At 42.1% G+C, this 16,398-nt stretch overlaps 1 protein-coding gene across 2 annotated transcripts in view; it reads right to left on the reverse strand.

The window, feature by feature from the left end:
• LOC138611065 (disks large-associated protein 1-like) overlaps positions 1-16,398 on the reverse strand; it is an 82,886-nt gene that overhangs the window by 57,180 nt on the left and 9,308 nt on the right. For both annotated transcript variants that reach the window (XM_069683966.1, XM_069683965.1), the window contains exon 2: positions 5,482-5,566. The gene's annotated coding sequence lies outside the window, so the exon portion shown is untranslated. The remainder of the gene's footprint in view (positions 1-5,481; positions 5,567-16,398) is intronic.

A 16,398-nucleotide genomic window follows, 5' to 3' on the forward strand; every position in this document is an offset into this window, starting at 1 on the left:
CCGTTCCCCCACATCCCAAAGGTGCTCTGTTGGAGATCTGGGGACTATGGCGGCAATTTGAGTACGGTTAACCCATTGTCATGTTCAAGAAACCAGTTTGAGATGCCAAGGAAAATATCCCCCACACCATTACACCACCAGCAGCCTGAACCGTTGATACAAGGCAGGATGGATCAATGCTTTCATGTTGTTTAAACCAAATTGTGACCCTACCATCCGAATGTCGCAGCAGAAATCGAGACGAATCAGACCAGGCAACGTTTCTATTGTCCATCTTTGGTGAGCCTGTGAGAATTGTCTCAGTTTCCTGTTCTTAGCTGACAGGAGTGGCATCGGCGTGGTCTTGTGCTGCTGTAGCCCATCTGCTTCAAGGTTCGACGTGCATTCAGAGATGCTCTTCTGCATGCCTTGGTTGTATCGAGTAGTTATTTGAGTAACTGTTGCCTTTCTATCAGCTCGAACCAGTCTGGCCATTCCCCTCTGCCATCAACAAGGCATTTTTGCTCAGAGAACTGCCGCTCACTGGATATTTTCTCTTTTTCGGACCATTCTCTGTAAACCCTTGAGATGGTTGCGCGTGAAAATCCCAGAAGATCACCAGTTTCTAAAATACTCAGACCAGCCCGTCTGGCACCAACAACCATCAAAGTCACTGAAATCAACTCTCTTCCCCATCCTGATGCTCTGTTTGAACTTCTGCAGATCGTTTTGACCTTGTCTACATGCCTAAATACAATGAGTTGCTGCCATGTGATGGCTGATTAGATATTTGCGTTAACGAGCAGTGGCCAGTGAGAGTGTTTGATGAACCCAGACAAAAGGCTGGAACATTCATGCCTACAGCCATAAATAATTTGGCAGTGTTCTTATATCACTCTTCACTTCCTTGGCCTCTTTCTGGGCTCCTGCTCAGCATACAAAACACATACATATTTTCTGAATGAGGTAGGTCCCATACCCTCTCTCAAACAGGCTGTGTATTGACAATGCATGCAACGTTACAGCTCTGTGTCTGGCATTTTCAGATACAGCAGTCAGTCCTGTGAATGACAACTTCAACATGCTTCCAGGGTGATCTGATCGTAAGTACAGACACCTTGACGCATGAAATCCTGTTGTTCGGACCACATTTGGAGGTTGTCTATTTTATATCTCATTCCAAGCAAATTAAAAATGTATTTGAGATGCTAGGGATGCCATGGTGAGAACATTTCTAGATCAAATCTAGACAACGAGAAGCTCATCATTTTGTCAACCTGCCTTTCTGTTGGACTGTTCATTTTTGTCGTGCCATCCAGAAAGTGTTGCAATCGTCCTATGTTTAGGTAAATGTGCCATGACTTTGATCTTTATTGAAAGATACTTGACCACAATATTTCTAAATGAACTGCCTGTTTACGTTGCTCTGATCAACTTTCCTTACTTTCATCATGTGGTAAGTGAAATCTGACTCCTGCTTCTCTGTGCAGCAGCTGCTGTATGGAGCAGAAACTTTAAGTCTATAATTGTAGCATCTCTTTTATGCTAAAATATTTTTAAATGGTTTAAAAAAGCAAAATGATGGTGGGCAAGAAATGTTTTCCTTATATGTCCAAACACTGCAACACTGGTAACACAACTACTGAGCAAGCCTAGGGGGTGCAAGAAATGACTCAGACAGGGACAGTGCATTTTATTTTTCAAAGCTGGACAATCCAATACAGAGAAGAGGATGGCACAGTGAAAGAGAAATATGACCCATGAGCAGGTCATCATAGTTTATAATAATGCAGTGCTGTGAAGAAACAGATCTTTATATAACACTGATCTATCTGTCTGCTTGTCACTGCTTACACAGACTCCTGTCTGCAGTGTAGTTACATTCACCAGTAAACACAACTGTAGAGTCACGCTAGGCTTCAAGTTTTTGTGTCACTTTGAAACCTCTCTGAATAATCACCTGCTCCCTCTCTCTTCACTGCTCCAGGTCTGTGTCACCGTCATGATGTAGCCGTTAAGAGCGAGGAAGTGAGATCCGATTACAAGCGATCACTCCGGATGCATGTGGAGACGCATTCAAATGCCAGGTGTAAACAGGGCCAAAGTTCCTCCATTTCAGTCGGTCTCTGGCATTCTTCTGGTGTCTTAGCGCTCTGTCAATGGTTCTGTGGTTTTTCATTTACCATCTGGGATCTGATGTAACTTTGGGGATTGCTTTTGTTCCATTATGAGCACATATCCAGACTGAACCCTGGGAAAAGGCAGGGTCATTTTTAATTGACAGTGAAGATCTCTTTTACTGTACTCTTTGAAATGACTTGGGAAGGAATTTAGGTCTGATTGCATCTTCGGTGTCAGCACTTCACTCCACTGTACACTCATCTACCCTCCCGCAGGATTCCTGTTTGACTCAGCCTGACTCAGATGTCTCTGCGTGAAAAACTCTCTGGAGAACCTTTGGACATAAAAAAAAACATGTAACCTTCAACTGAGAAGGCTTGGCATGACTTTACTTGATCTACTGTAAGTAGGCCTTTTAATTCTACTTTATTCCCTTTATAGGATGATAAATATTGAGCGGAGCTTAGTTAAGATTGTTTGACAGATACATTATTGAGCTTTTCTGTGTGACTTGTGTCAGACTTAATGGAGGACAAAAGCAGTTGACAGTTCTGTAATGTTCAATCTAGTCAGAAAACCTTTACCTGAGAACTTGCATGATGGAAAAGCACTGACAGTCATCAAGTGTCAACCTCGGGGGCTGAGAATGATATCAATGCAGAAGTGCCAAAAACTGCAGTCCCTAAAAAAGCCACTTGAGGCTCGCTCCAAAAAAGAGTCTATCCTCATAGAGCCCCATATTAACTCTACAGCAGAAATAAACAACCTGGAAAAAGAAGAATATGGCCTTCTAAAGCTTGATTGTCTATTAATGACACCTGTATACAGGGTATAACTCACCTGTTCAGATTATAGTCAGGCTTAGAGTTATGGATGTGGCTGTTTTCAGTGACAAGGGGGTTCCCTTGTCTGTCCTGCTAAGTGACAACTCGTTAGCGCCAGAAAGTCACATGTTTGCCAAGTTGTTGCCTTTCAGATTATTCATGCACATATCGGACGGATATAATTTTTAGATATTTTAGATATATAGTTATTATTAGACCTGCTAAGTGGCTAATTGTACAGACAGATCGGCAAAACCCAGTTAGTTTTGGTTACCTCACTCTCCCGCCGAGTTCCTCCAGTCAAAATAACTCGAGCCAGCTACCACCGATACAATCTCATTCTGTGGGAAATGCTGTTGTTAACTATCCTAATAGCTGGCTAATGAATAAGCTTTGTGCATACTGTTCAACCCGTGCTCCTGTCAACATATGACAGGACCTAGAGTTAAGTATACCAGCTTCAGCTAAAGGTTTTAGTTTCTAAGTTGCTGAGATATTTTACATCTAAAGTTGCGTTCAAAGTTAACAACCATGACAGCAGATCACAGCAGAGGTTCACTTTAAGAGTTTGTCATAGCAAAGCTAAACTGCTGGTTTTGGAGCAGGCTGGTTTGCAGTGCTGATGGAATGAAGTATAGCCACTGGGTAAATGTAGAGAGATAATCAAAGTACGAGGAACAGTAGAAAACAGTTGTGAGCTATTCACATTAGTTTTTCTTGGAGAAGTACAGTTGTTGTTGGGCGTTCAGTGACGTTTGTGTCTCTTGCTGATTGGATCCCTTGAGAGGTTCCTTTCATTTAAACTCACATTACTGACAAATCTATTTGCTACAAACAGTTAATTACTCAACGCCAGTATTTGTGACTGACTCTACTTCTGTGCTAATGAAAGTCGTCCAGCTGGATTAAATGTTATGAAGGCACTAAACAACGATTAAAATCTCATAGAGAGAGAGAGATTGAGAGACTAAGCACTGCTGGAGGCTGTCAACAACTCCTTCTTTTCCCCTTTTCTAGCTTCATCCTTTCCATACGACCCCCAGTCGACTAGAGATGTACGTCAGAATCTGCGTGGAAAGGATTTTTTTTCTCTTTCTTTTCGCCCACTGACAGTTATGATTCAACTCAGCCTTTAGAGCAAGGTTGAGAAGAGAAGAGAAGAGCGTGGGCTTACCCTGCTTCTCCCTCTCTCTCTCTCTCTCTCTCTCTCTCTCTCTCTCTCTATCTTAGTACCTGCTTCTCTCCTCTGCACAGAGCTGCAGAGCTGCTCTCTTTTACTCAGAAATTAAATCCTGGGCTTGTGCATGCCTGTGAAGCCTAAAATATACAGACAGATAGAAAGGAACAGCTCAGTAGTGGGATGTGTGAAGGAGGTGGGGACCGAAACGACCAACTGACTGTGAGAGAAGCGTGAATCATATCTCTAACGCCTATCTTCTGCTGTCATATTCCTCACAAAATATATTAGACAGATTACTTTAGACGGTTGGTTATTTTACCGGCATCAGTATAACCAATGACATTAAACGTTAAATCAACAGTCAACTAAGAAAGTCGAGTTCTGCAGCTGAGGGTTGGTGAACTAGTCTGTTTCACCAGTTCTGGCTTTAAAGGAGCAGTTGTAAGCCAGCACTGACCCCTGTAAGTACTGGGGAAAAATGTAAGGGGGAAAACAAACATATAATAGAGTGTGGAAACATAAAACAGTAGAATACTTAAAGCAGAGTTCTCTGGAGGATTGTGGTGGGACGAACCTTCACAAACACACTGCATGACAGAGAGTTGTGATCGAGGACAAACTGAGGTACAGAGGATGCAACGTTTTGAGTGAGTGCAGACCTTTAACACCTCCTCCTCTCAACACCACAGGATGGCGCCTGCAACACACAAGTTTCCCCTCTGAACTAATACTATCAATCACATTAATGATTAACTCACATCCCATTCACTGTTTAACTCTCTGCTTCAGGCTGCGGCCAACAGTAAATGTGGAATTAGTTCACAATAATGCCCTCCGACATGGAGGCAAAAAACGTCCTCCGCTGCAAGTAGACAGTTGCCCTCGTGGAGTCGGGGATGACAAGTAAAACTCAGACATTTGGCCATATAAGGAAAGGAATATATATTTTTAATGTTTTTATTTTACTAATGCTACTCTATTGTAGTTGAAGCCCGGCCCTTTCTCCTCCATCCTGACTATGAAAGGTCATGCTTGCAACCCCCATACCTGCATTTGTCTCTCTGGAGGGCGGGTGTCTGACTGATGCACGCTGTATACAAAACCTGAGCTGACATTTCTGCTATTTTCCTATAAATAAATGTATCGCTTTATCAAAGACAGAGACTTGTGCTGTAATATTAAGTTTAAGCCCATGTGCTGTTTAATATGCACTGCTCTGCCCCGCATGTAATTAACAAAACCAAGAGTGTGTTTTATTTCTGGGTTCGAGTCAAATGTGGGTAGTGTCTAAGTAAATGGAGTGGGTCAAAGCCACATGATGACAGAAACAATTAAATAAAATGTAGTAATATGCAAGTTAGAACCATCATCACTCACCTCCTTTAAATCCCCATCATTGTAGAGTTGTCGCTAACTGGAAGGGATAGACATCTCTGTTTAACTGGTCTCACATTAACTCCAGCTGTGTAGAAAAAGACACAATGTGCACAGACACACACACACACACACACACACACACACACACAGACACACAGACACACACACACAAAGAAACATAAACAGTTACTTGCAGTCCAGTCCCTTACTCTGGCCCGCGCATGATCACATAAATATCAGGTTACAGAAACATGGAGTGTCTTTGGCGACCGTTTGACTGGTGATGACTTTAGAAAATATCATCCACTTACATAAACAATGTCCCTGTGGGGCCTCTGAACACAACCTGGTTATAGACAAAATCAGTTGTTTAAAGCAACCCATGTGTCTCTTTCAGAAATTAAATGGGCATTTTACTTACAGTATACACAACTCAATTTGTCTGAGCTGTGGTTAAGTTTATGTCACTAAAACTGCTGAGTCAGGGCGCCGGTTTAGCTAAGCGGTTAAATCGACAGCCATGTGCAGAGGCTAGACTTTGATGCGGCGGTCCTGGATTCTCTCTCTCTTCCTGTTTCCAACACTATCCACTGTCCTCTCTCATTAAAGGCATGAAAGGCCAAAAAAATTATCTTAAAAAAAAAACAAAACTGCTGAGTTGGAGTTGAGAGAGATGATGGTCTGACGCCACTATATAAGGACGTGGCCTTGTAGTTAACAAAGTAAAGCCAAAGCAGAAGCACCTTAAACCTGCATTCAAATTAAGGGCCAGCAGGGGGCGACTCCACTGTGTGCAAAAGAAGTATGATAGTTGAATATGAGACTACTTTTTAATGGATTTATGATCTCAGTTAACTTTTTTCTAATTAGTTTAAACTGTATGATGATGTATGATAAACTATGATCAAATTTAGGGCAACATCAAGGATAAAGCAGGGCAAGCTTTCGGCCGTGACATGTTAATGAAAATTGCAAACACGTTGGCCCATCAACCTGGATAGAGACATATCAATGATTATCTTGATTGTCTTCCAAATATGGTCATTTTTATCCAAAAATCAAGATGGCGACGGCCAAATGGCAAACTTTGACACAGGGTTCAGAAAACAATGGGATACAACAAACTGGCTTCATCAACTTCTATAAACAGTGAATGTATTATAATAGCTTCCTGTGTAGAATACAAACATTGAAAAATAATCACATTTGTACTGTTGTTTAATATATGCTATCATACCGCCCACAACTGCATGTGCATACATTAAATCCTGCTGTATTCCAAGACCTGTGTTTCCTGATGAATTACTCTGACAGCTGAAAGAAAACGCTCTTCATTCATTCATTCATCTTCATGCATACATGGTAAGCCATTCAAATATCCCTCTCAACAGAAGCTATCAAGTCAACCGAGACGAGACTCTCAGTTTGGAATTTTGGGATTTTCTGCGTCATTCTAGCAGACGTAGGATGGTTTCTGTACTTGTGGAGCACACTGGCATCTCTGTTCAGCGGTTCTTACTGGGTAATGACATTCATTTCTGACGCACAATATTTTATCTGAGATCAGAACTCATTTTATAAAGTGTATAAAGTTTTCATCTCCATATGAAGAGCTGTGAGATCTTTGGAAATAGACCTTATGTGACTGAAGCGGCAGGTCACAAGAACAAATCAATATTAACTTGGAAGCAACATTTCGCTGCATCCTATCATACATATTTTCAGTGGTGGTAATCTCTATTTACAGATTCTGCATAGTAATGTTGGCGTGGGACTGGATTTTAGCACGGGAAGTGTTCTGGTTTCCGTTTGTAGTACACTTGTAGTCCGAGTAGTATTAGTATTTAGTGTATGCCGGAAAAACAGTTTGTGGAGAGAGAAAGCAGGCAGAATGTCATCCTCCATGATGACTTCCCAGCTCCTATCAGCGGTCATCTGACGACCGTTTATTAATATCTATAAACAGGCATCTGCATGTAAATTCAGCTAACAATCTGCCTTCCCTGAATGCATCATAAATGATGGCTCCGCCCTCCGTCTCATGTTAAAGTCGTTTCCTTCTCCTCTTGAGGACAGACCTGACAAAGCTTCATGTTGACTTGTTCCTAATCTGCATCATGATGTTGTTATTTCAGCAAACTGAAGAGCCGTTAATTAAAGTCACTCACAAGAAAATCTGTTTCTGTTTGGGCTTCATCCCGCTGCAGTAAGCCAGAGTGCAGCCTCTGTGTAACTTACTGTTTACAGTGAGACTGAGACTCAGCACAGACAGATGAACGGGCGCTCCTCTGGGGGATGGGACGAACCAAGAGATGACAGCGTTTATTTAGCAGACACATCTGGAGGGAGAATTTACCTTCACTTTGATCTGAACACCCGGTCGCTTCTCAAGTCGCTAACTGGACTGTGAACAATGCAGCGCACGGGAAAGTCCTTATCACTAAACGCCGCACGGGAATGCCCGAAAAGCTCACCGACACTCCCAGAGGCGATATTACCATCAGACTATAGCTGATGGGTTTTTTATTTTTCCCTATTTTCTGTTATTTTGTAATTGTTAATCAGTTCAGTCACTAGGCACTAATGAAGGATGGCTACTAATGAAGGATGAACACAGAGCTTTGAACTCTGTGAGATCTCCTCTCTCAGTGTTGACTTGTGCTGAACTTCAAACACAACGACCTTTACTGAAGAGCATAAAGGTCACTAACATGAGGATCCTTCCAATTTGCTTGAAGAGGATATGAATGGTAGTGATCAGATCAGTTCTGCACATCTGATTGTGTTTAATCATGTGTGAGGAACTTTACACTGTGCCACACACTGATTTCACATACTTGTACTTCTTTCCTCCAACATAAATGATTCAACATTTTTGGATTAATATTGCGAAGTTTCTCGACCTGGCACGTTTATAATTGTATTTTTTAGTTAAACACAATGAAAAGGATAAGAACTCAGTGCCCTTGCCCCACCTCACCTTCAACAGACCCAGGCTCTGTTCATGCGAGCTCCAGTTATTGACAACGCCGATACTACCTACCCAACCACATGGCCCCAATTGCCCCCCACAACCCAAACTTGTAGTTAGATGGTCAAGCAGGCCCACAACACCACAGGGAGGCTCAAAAGTTAGCTATGGCGTCCCAGAACCACCCCCTCCATGCTAGCTCCCACAGCCTGTCACACCCACATGAGAACTTCTTTATGCTATCATATCCTTAAAACACAACAGTTCCTGTTGCTAGTGTTATGAGATTGTTGATTGTGCTATGAACCCTCTACATCCAGCTTCTGCTGCCAAATCTAAGCTTTTTTCTTTCATACCAGAATCAGAATCGGGGTTAATTGCCAAGTAGGTTTACACATACAAGGAATTTGTTCTGGTGTTTTGGTGTAGAACAATGAGCACAGAACTAATAATACGCTTCCTCCACTGAGTCCTCCCAGGGCACCGTCAGTTCTACTGTAAAAAAAAAACGTTCTTCTGACTCACAGATCATAACACCATGTCAGGCCTCAGGTTAGAGCAAACTATTTCCTGTGGGACAACAAGTTTTCCTCCCAAGTCTACCTGCATCTCCATCATTAGCACCTTTTAGCTGTCCTGACTCTTGCCTGCTTAAACCCCTACCTCCTCTACATTTCTCCCCCCCAAGGACAAATGGCTGCACTCTTTTCCTGATCACATCCTGAGTTCACCTGTCGTCTTCTACTTTCAATTCCTAAACTTTTCAAAACCTGGTTAAGTCGCCATGTTTACCGATCTTTCAGCAGACTAATCTTACAACCTGACAGAATATGCCTCAAGGTGGCTGTCTCTGAACACAACGGGCACAATGGGTCCCCCTCTACCTAACGTTTTAGGTTCCGGGGTGATGGCAGCACATCGTAAGTAGCCCCTATCAGGGATTTGATATGACTATCCTCCATACTCCACAGGTCCCTCCAGCTAAGCTTCCTCTTCTCAACACTTTCCCAGTTCATCCCCTGTCCCTGCTTAGCCTGAGCCACAGCCTTAATACACCTTACGACTTCCTCTTGTTGACATACCCGCCCCATCTTTTCCAGCTTCAATCTGAATATGTCTATGTCTATGTTGTATTTGCAGTGTGTGCAGTTGCGGTGTGTGGCTCTCATTAGCAAAACTCAGGTAAAACTCATACAAGCCAGATGTAAAAATGTTGAACATGAATAAGGTAAATCACATACATAAACAGTCCCACACTCTGCAACTATAGCCCCTGCTCTTACACAGATGGAGCTCAGCGGAGTGGAGGAGAGACAGAGAGTTGACTGCACTCTGCATTAAATCTTTTTGAATAAACACAACTGTGTAAAAGTTGAACTACAACAGGGATTTAATCAGGCTAAAAAAACAGCATTTAAAGCCATCACCAGTAAAAAATAATCCAACACAACATCCCAGCCATCCTGGAACAGCTTGCAGTGAAAGGCAGCAGATCCAGAAAGGATGCTTTCTTCACTATCCTCCACTCAGTGTTCACACACTAAAATAACAACACCTACATGAGAGAAGATCTCCCAAATGTAACAAATGTGTCTACATCAGTGAGGCTGAGGAGGAGCAGGTGAACACTTTTAGGGTTCTGAGAACCTGAATCACAGAGGAGCTCATGACACATCTCTAACACGGTAAAGAAAGTTCAGAAAGACAGAATGTCTGAGCCAAGCTCGTGTCACTGCTTACAGATGAGAGACAGAAAACAGTGATTAGACCAAAGCACTCATGCATTTCTTTTCTATTTTAATGTATGAGACACTCTTGTGGGACAGGGGCCATCTTCTTAAATAAAAATGTTTTTAGATAACTTCAACTAAAAAATAATGCTTTGAGAGGAAATAAGAGACACTATTTAGTTCTTTGTATTCTCAGGACCCCAGCTGGTAGTCCTTGGATGTTTCATATGCTGGTAGATGAGGGTTCACGAATAATGTATAGTGCGCAAGCGTTCACTAACGCCAGCTAACATTCTCAGCCACCTTGTCGTTGCTAGTTGCCATGGTAACATTACCGTTAGCTGCCTCAGTTAAAGCTACTGTGTGGAACTTTCTTTCTTTCGATCTTGGCAAACCCTGGGACAAAGCTGTACATGTTTTTGCTGATCTTGTCCTGCACATGTGTTCTGTTGAAAATCCCAGACCTGCCTCCTTTTAACAGTCGAACATATCACTCATCGTGGAAAGTGTTAAACAAAGCCGCAGCATGCTGTTAATCTCCTCGGCTGACACCGATCTTCTGGCTAACAGTCTTGTTTGCTTTTGTAGCACATACTGAGGCATCAGAATGAATTTCAGTCTGTTTCATAACCAGACAAAACTCCTCAGAGTTTTAAACGTTTAGAATCCATCTGGATTCCTCTTGATCCTTGAGTTGTGAAGTCTTTAATAAAAACGAATAGGCTTTAATATCAGTGATGTCTACATGTGTAAAACAATGAACCAATATTTTCTTCAGTGTTTACCAGCAATGTTCTCCTGCTGAGGCATCAAAGAAATCTCTACTGCGCTTGGTGTGTTTCAACTTGTGGATTTGTAACATTTGATTGATTATCAGCAGGGGTAAAAAATATGATACAGTAGTTTGCACTCTTTGGTTGCACACTGTGCTTGAAAACAATTCTTTTGTGGTTGGCAATGATCTATTTGTAGGGGAAAACCAAATTGAAGCCGAGAAAAATCTGTCCAATCGTTTAAAACAAGCATCAAGGAATCTTTCTCCAGAGTCTGTGAAAGTCAGAAACATCGGTCGGCAGCCTCCCAATAAAATACTGCAGTTGAATCCTCTGCCCTATTTATATTTCATTTAATCATCAATGCAAAGGTCTCATGTAAAAAAGTCATAACAGTTCACAGTTTTGTGACTGAATATAACTGCAGGCTGAGGTCACAGAAAGCAACAAGCAGAAAATGACTGCAATGTTCAATAATGTGTGTTTGTGCTTGTGTGCATCCTCAGTCAGGATTCCATTAAAGCCTCTTATTAGAAGCACGGCAGGAGAATGTGTATGATCTTGCGTAACCTGCAGGCCACTTCAGTCCTTGAATGATTGTTTTGGTCTACACAGTGAAGACTTCTTTTAGAGGCTGACACTGTTTTGTCTGTTTCAGGATGAGCTCTGGTGTGTGTTGAGTGGTTTTGGCTGAGGGCAGGGATTAAAATGGTTTTAATGGATTATCATTTAAAGCACTGAAATGATTAGCTCTCAGAAGTGCAGCAGCCCTCACCTACTCATAAATAACATGGAACAGAAATCAACTTAAAAATATCAGAAACATTGTGCAGACTTTCTGCCACGTTTCACTCAACAAGCTGTATTTGTATAAAAGCAGCTCCAACAATCGCATGAGGTTTAGACATAGTCACCAGGTCATAGCAGTAGTAGTTTGTCATTTTTCTTCAATCCATATTAAGAATTGTCTTATATAATTGCACATACACAACAAGTCAAAAGTTTGGACACATTTTCTCATACAAGTGACAGTCAAAAATGTGTGTCCAAACTTTTGACTGGTAGTGTATAAATAAAAAAATTATTTCCTTTTCAGATTTTACGCTAAAAGGTGACAACTGAAGCTTCACGTTACCTCCACTCTTTCTTCCACATAACATGTACCATAAGAATGTCCTCCACTGTAAGTGTGAAGCTAGCTAACAGCTAAATGAATCAGAGTTTTGACGGCTTGTTTTGGTGCTTCAGGTAACTCAGACCTACTGCATCTTGTATAACATCTGAGGTTATGCTTCTCTGTCTAATGTGTTGGTTGCTCTTCGAGTCTTGTGAGATACACACAGCGGAGAGATGATGCACCACAGACGTAACTTCACACAGCATATTCCATAAAGAGAGTGCAAAGCTAAAACAGAGCTGTCAGTCCAGATGGAGAGACTCTAAACTGTTCATTCTTCTCATGAGTGGAGCTCGTATCTCTGACATAGTTCTAACACAAACCATTCATCAAGTCTACAAGTTAAAGCCCCCCCTCCAGTTCATGAAAGCTGATAATAAATATCATTAAAATGTTATCAGCCTTTTGAAGCATAAAACACAAGTAAACAAGTATTCTGACCTATGAGCTGGGAGTATTCTGTATACTGCCACACATAAACCAGGCAAATGCATGTGATATGAGGTAAACAGTATCAGCGAGCGGAAACTCTCTGTGAGTTCCAACATGGACAGCTTAAGCTCTGTCAGAGTAACAGCTGCTGTAGCTCCATTGCTCAGTTAGCCATGTCTCATCAGCTGACTGCCTGGTGTTCACATCTTTAGCACAGGAGCTGTTGTCCACCAGGAGGACAAGGCTCTCAGACAGAGCCCGCTTCGGTGGTGGGACAGGATACTCCCTCGCAAAGATGCTTAGGTCCAGTATCTATACCGCTTATGCTGTTCAAGGTCGCGGGGGGCTGAAGCTTTGTGTGAGGGGTGGGTACACCCTGGTCTGATCATCAGTCAATCACTGACACGTAGACACACAACCATTCACACTCACTTTCACACCTACGGGCAATTTAGAGTCACCAGTTAACCTTACAAGCATGTCTTTGGACTGTGGGAGGAAGCCGGAATAGACCGACGCAGACAAGAGGAGAACATGCAAACTCCACACAGGTCCAAACCAGGATTTGACCCAGAAACCTTCGAGCTGTGAGGTAGCACCGCTAACCACTGCACCTCTGTGCAGAGATGCAGATATTTAGTTTTTTCCGGCAGATTGTGGGTCACATTTGTAGCCTACATTGCAGTAAATGAAGTCTTTAGAAAACCACAATGTATTTTTAAATAGCAAAGCTTGGCTTTGATATGTAAATAAGCAGTGTATGGTGCTGCTTGCTAACAGACAGCTATTTGAAATGCAGCAGCCCCTCTGATGCTTTTATCACACAGAGTATAGGCTCAGATAGGCTCAACACACGGCTGCCATTCAGACTCTGTCGCTCTGCAAAAGCTGCATGTTTTTAATGAGCCTGTTTCCAGGCAACAACTTCATCAGGTTTCCACCAGAGAAAAAAACAACCTTAATAGGGCCCCCGGGTGTCATTTCCCATCATGAGCTGTGGGACAAATTTGAGACGATTAACAAATTAATCTGTGAAACAGAGGGGCGAGAAATTGGTAGGTAAAGCATTCACATACCAACTGTAAGAAAAGTCAGCAACATAAACTGGTTGGTGGCTTAAGAGCAGGATGCGTATGCACCCTGGTGATCCACTCAGGAAAGATAAATACCACACAAAGTTTTGCAGCACTGTGCTTTGCCCTTTACCTCAAATTTTCATGTTGGATGTTTATTTGTTTATTTATTAAGATGTCCAACAGCTTCTGTCTTAAACAGCTTCTCTTCCTGGGTTCTGCATTATTTCATCAACACATTTCATTAGTTGGATTACATACATTCATAACATGCTCACAATACAACAAAGACACAACAAAAACATAAACATAAATCCACAACGTCCATACTTACTGTACAACAAAAATAACTACATCACACAACAATCAACACAAGCTCAAACACGGTCTTATACATACAGCAGCTCTCCAGAATAATTCATGTCTTTGATGGTAGAGAAAAGAAAGGTCCATTTCATATCTTCCACATCATCTAAAGTATAATCTAACGTGTTCCACCCTATTCCTTTTGTGTAAATAGATACAATCTTAACTTTTCATGAAAACATGTTTTACCCCTATAGATGAATTCCATGTGCTCATCACATCCATGAGAGTGAATATTACCCACATGTGCAACATTCAAATGTTGTCTGTAATTACGAGTTGTGCTGCAGCCCTCCACTGTGACTTCACAACCTTCATACACTGATGTTGTCAGCGTCAACAGTACTGTGGTCAACTACAGCATTGAAGTGAAGCCTTGTAGGCTGTGAGATTGGCTGACATCAGACTCCATCCATGGAAATCACAACTCAACTAGGCTGTATACTGAACAGCACTGGAGGTGTGTATCCATACTACGGCTCATACACGCCCTCTTCAGCGTGTCATTTTGAAATCAGACCAGACTACTCGGTGAAGGCGTCTTGACTGAAACATCCTGCAACAAAAAAGTACATTTTTAGTGGTTACAACAAACCACTGTAAACATCTGGATTACATGTGTAACATCCACAAAAACTGGAGCAAAGCATACACTTACAATATAACCCTTTACAAAACCTGAGAATGCATGTTTAGTGCTAGAAGCAAAGAAGGCAGCTGTAACAAGAATCAGCACCATGACAGGCTGGACAGCTCCACCACACAGTAACTAAGGTTCAGTTAAAGCCCGGGATGAAACAGAATCATTATGGGGGATTTTAGAGATGAGCCAGGGTTAAACTCACCCAGGATTAATCTGAGCACGGTTAAATCAGGGAGATAAAGACATGTTTCCTTTGATGTACATCAAGAGATAAAAACTCAGAAGAAAGAGCTCGACAAGATGTATTGCCTCTCATTACCTCAAGGCTGTATCACTACTGTATTCATAGTATTCCATTGCAGACATCTTGCAGAAGTCAAATAGCAAGTGATTATCATTAAATGACGACTATGGGCATGGCCCAGAGAGCTGCGGTCTTAGGCCAGATTGAAGTGCAAAACACATGAGAACACCACAAACAAGAGCCAAAACGGACAGAAACAACATTAGTTTGCAACAGCTGTTCAGTATTCAGATTTCCAGACTCCCTTGAATGCATCAGAAGTGATTGATTCCGTTCAACAGGTGAGTATTTTAAAAGTAGCTTTCTTCTCCTCTTGAAGACAGACCTGACAAAGCTTGAAATTTTACTTTTTACAAATCTGCGTCATGATGTAGAAATTTTAGCAAAGTTAAGACCCGTTAATTAAAGTCAATCACAAGAAAAACCGGTTCTTTTTCTGTAAACAAGGAAGTCTTGATGAGAAGTAGTTTATCGCTAACCACTGGCTACACGCAAGGCATGTTCACTGTTCACCTGTTCACCAGAGGATGTATCGTCGTCAGCACTGAAAACAACCATTGTCATGACAACGCTGTCGACGAGCTCTATCGCGCCCCCATAACAATTGAAACTACAACTAAAGTTCCGTTCCACTGCAGTGCATTAAAATCAACTCCGGACCAAAAACCTTCGGGGCTAGGATCAAAACATTCGGGGCTAAAGCCCCGGATGTTTGCCTCTAACGATGCCACTGGTCAATACTACTTCAGACTACAAATGAGATCCAGATCTCTTCCAACGCCAAAAATGTTGTGCCTGGCCTGCATACAGATCAAAGATCAACCATGTCCTACATTTAAACACTCATCACCATGTGCTTGATTCATTCTGATCTACAGCAGTGACCACGGCAATTTCTTCACAGTGATTCCTTTAAGCCTGTCTGCTTTAACTAAATGTTGCTAACACACACACACACACACACAGAAAATGACTCCCAGAGGAACAACTTCCTGTATCTCCTGTCTTCTGCTGGCTCAGTCCTCCCAGTGGGACCAACAGTTTGTCGTGTGTTGTGTCTTCACTCAGGTGCAGCCGAGCTCATTTAAACACAAACAGCATGAAACATCAGCACTACTCTCACCTCCCTTAAAATATCCTTCTCATCTCATCCCATGCTGGTCTGAAAAATACTTCCTCTAAGAAACGCATCATCTATCTGATGTTATTTGGTGTATTCAGCAGGCCTTAGTGTGGTTGTTAAAAAATTTACTCTTGCATTAGAGGAGATCTTGACGTCTTCACAGGTTCATGTACAACTGTTTGTCGCTGCGACAGGCTGCTCTTCAGACAGGGTACTCCTCCTTTCCCCAAGGTCAGCAGGCAACACAAGCACCAGCTGGGAAATGGGGAATCCTCCCTCTCTCTCTCTCTGCCTCTCTCTCACACACACACACACACAGAATACA

The sequence above is a fragment of the Semicossyphus pulcher genome, unplaced genomic scaffold, assembly GCF_022749685.1.
Source record: "Semicossyphus pulcher isolate SPU_LCO1_2020_fin unplaced genomic scaffold, fSemPul1.0.p SCAF_7, whole genome shotgun sequence".
Classification (NCBI taxonomy): domain Eukaryota; kingdom Metazoa; phylum Chordata; class Actinopteri; order Labriformes; family Labridae; genus Semicossyphus; species Semicossyphus pulcher.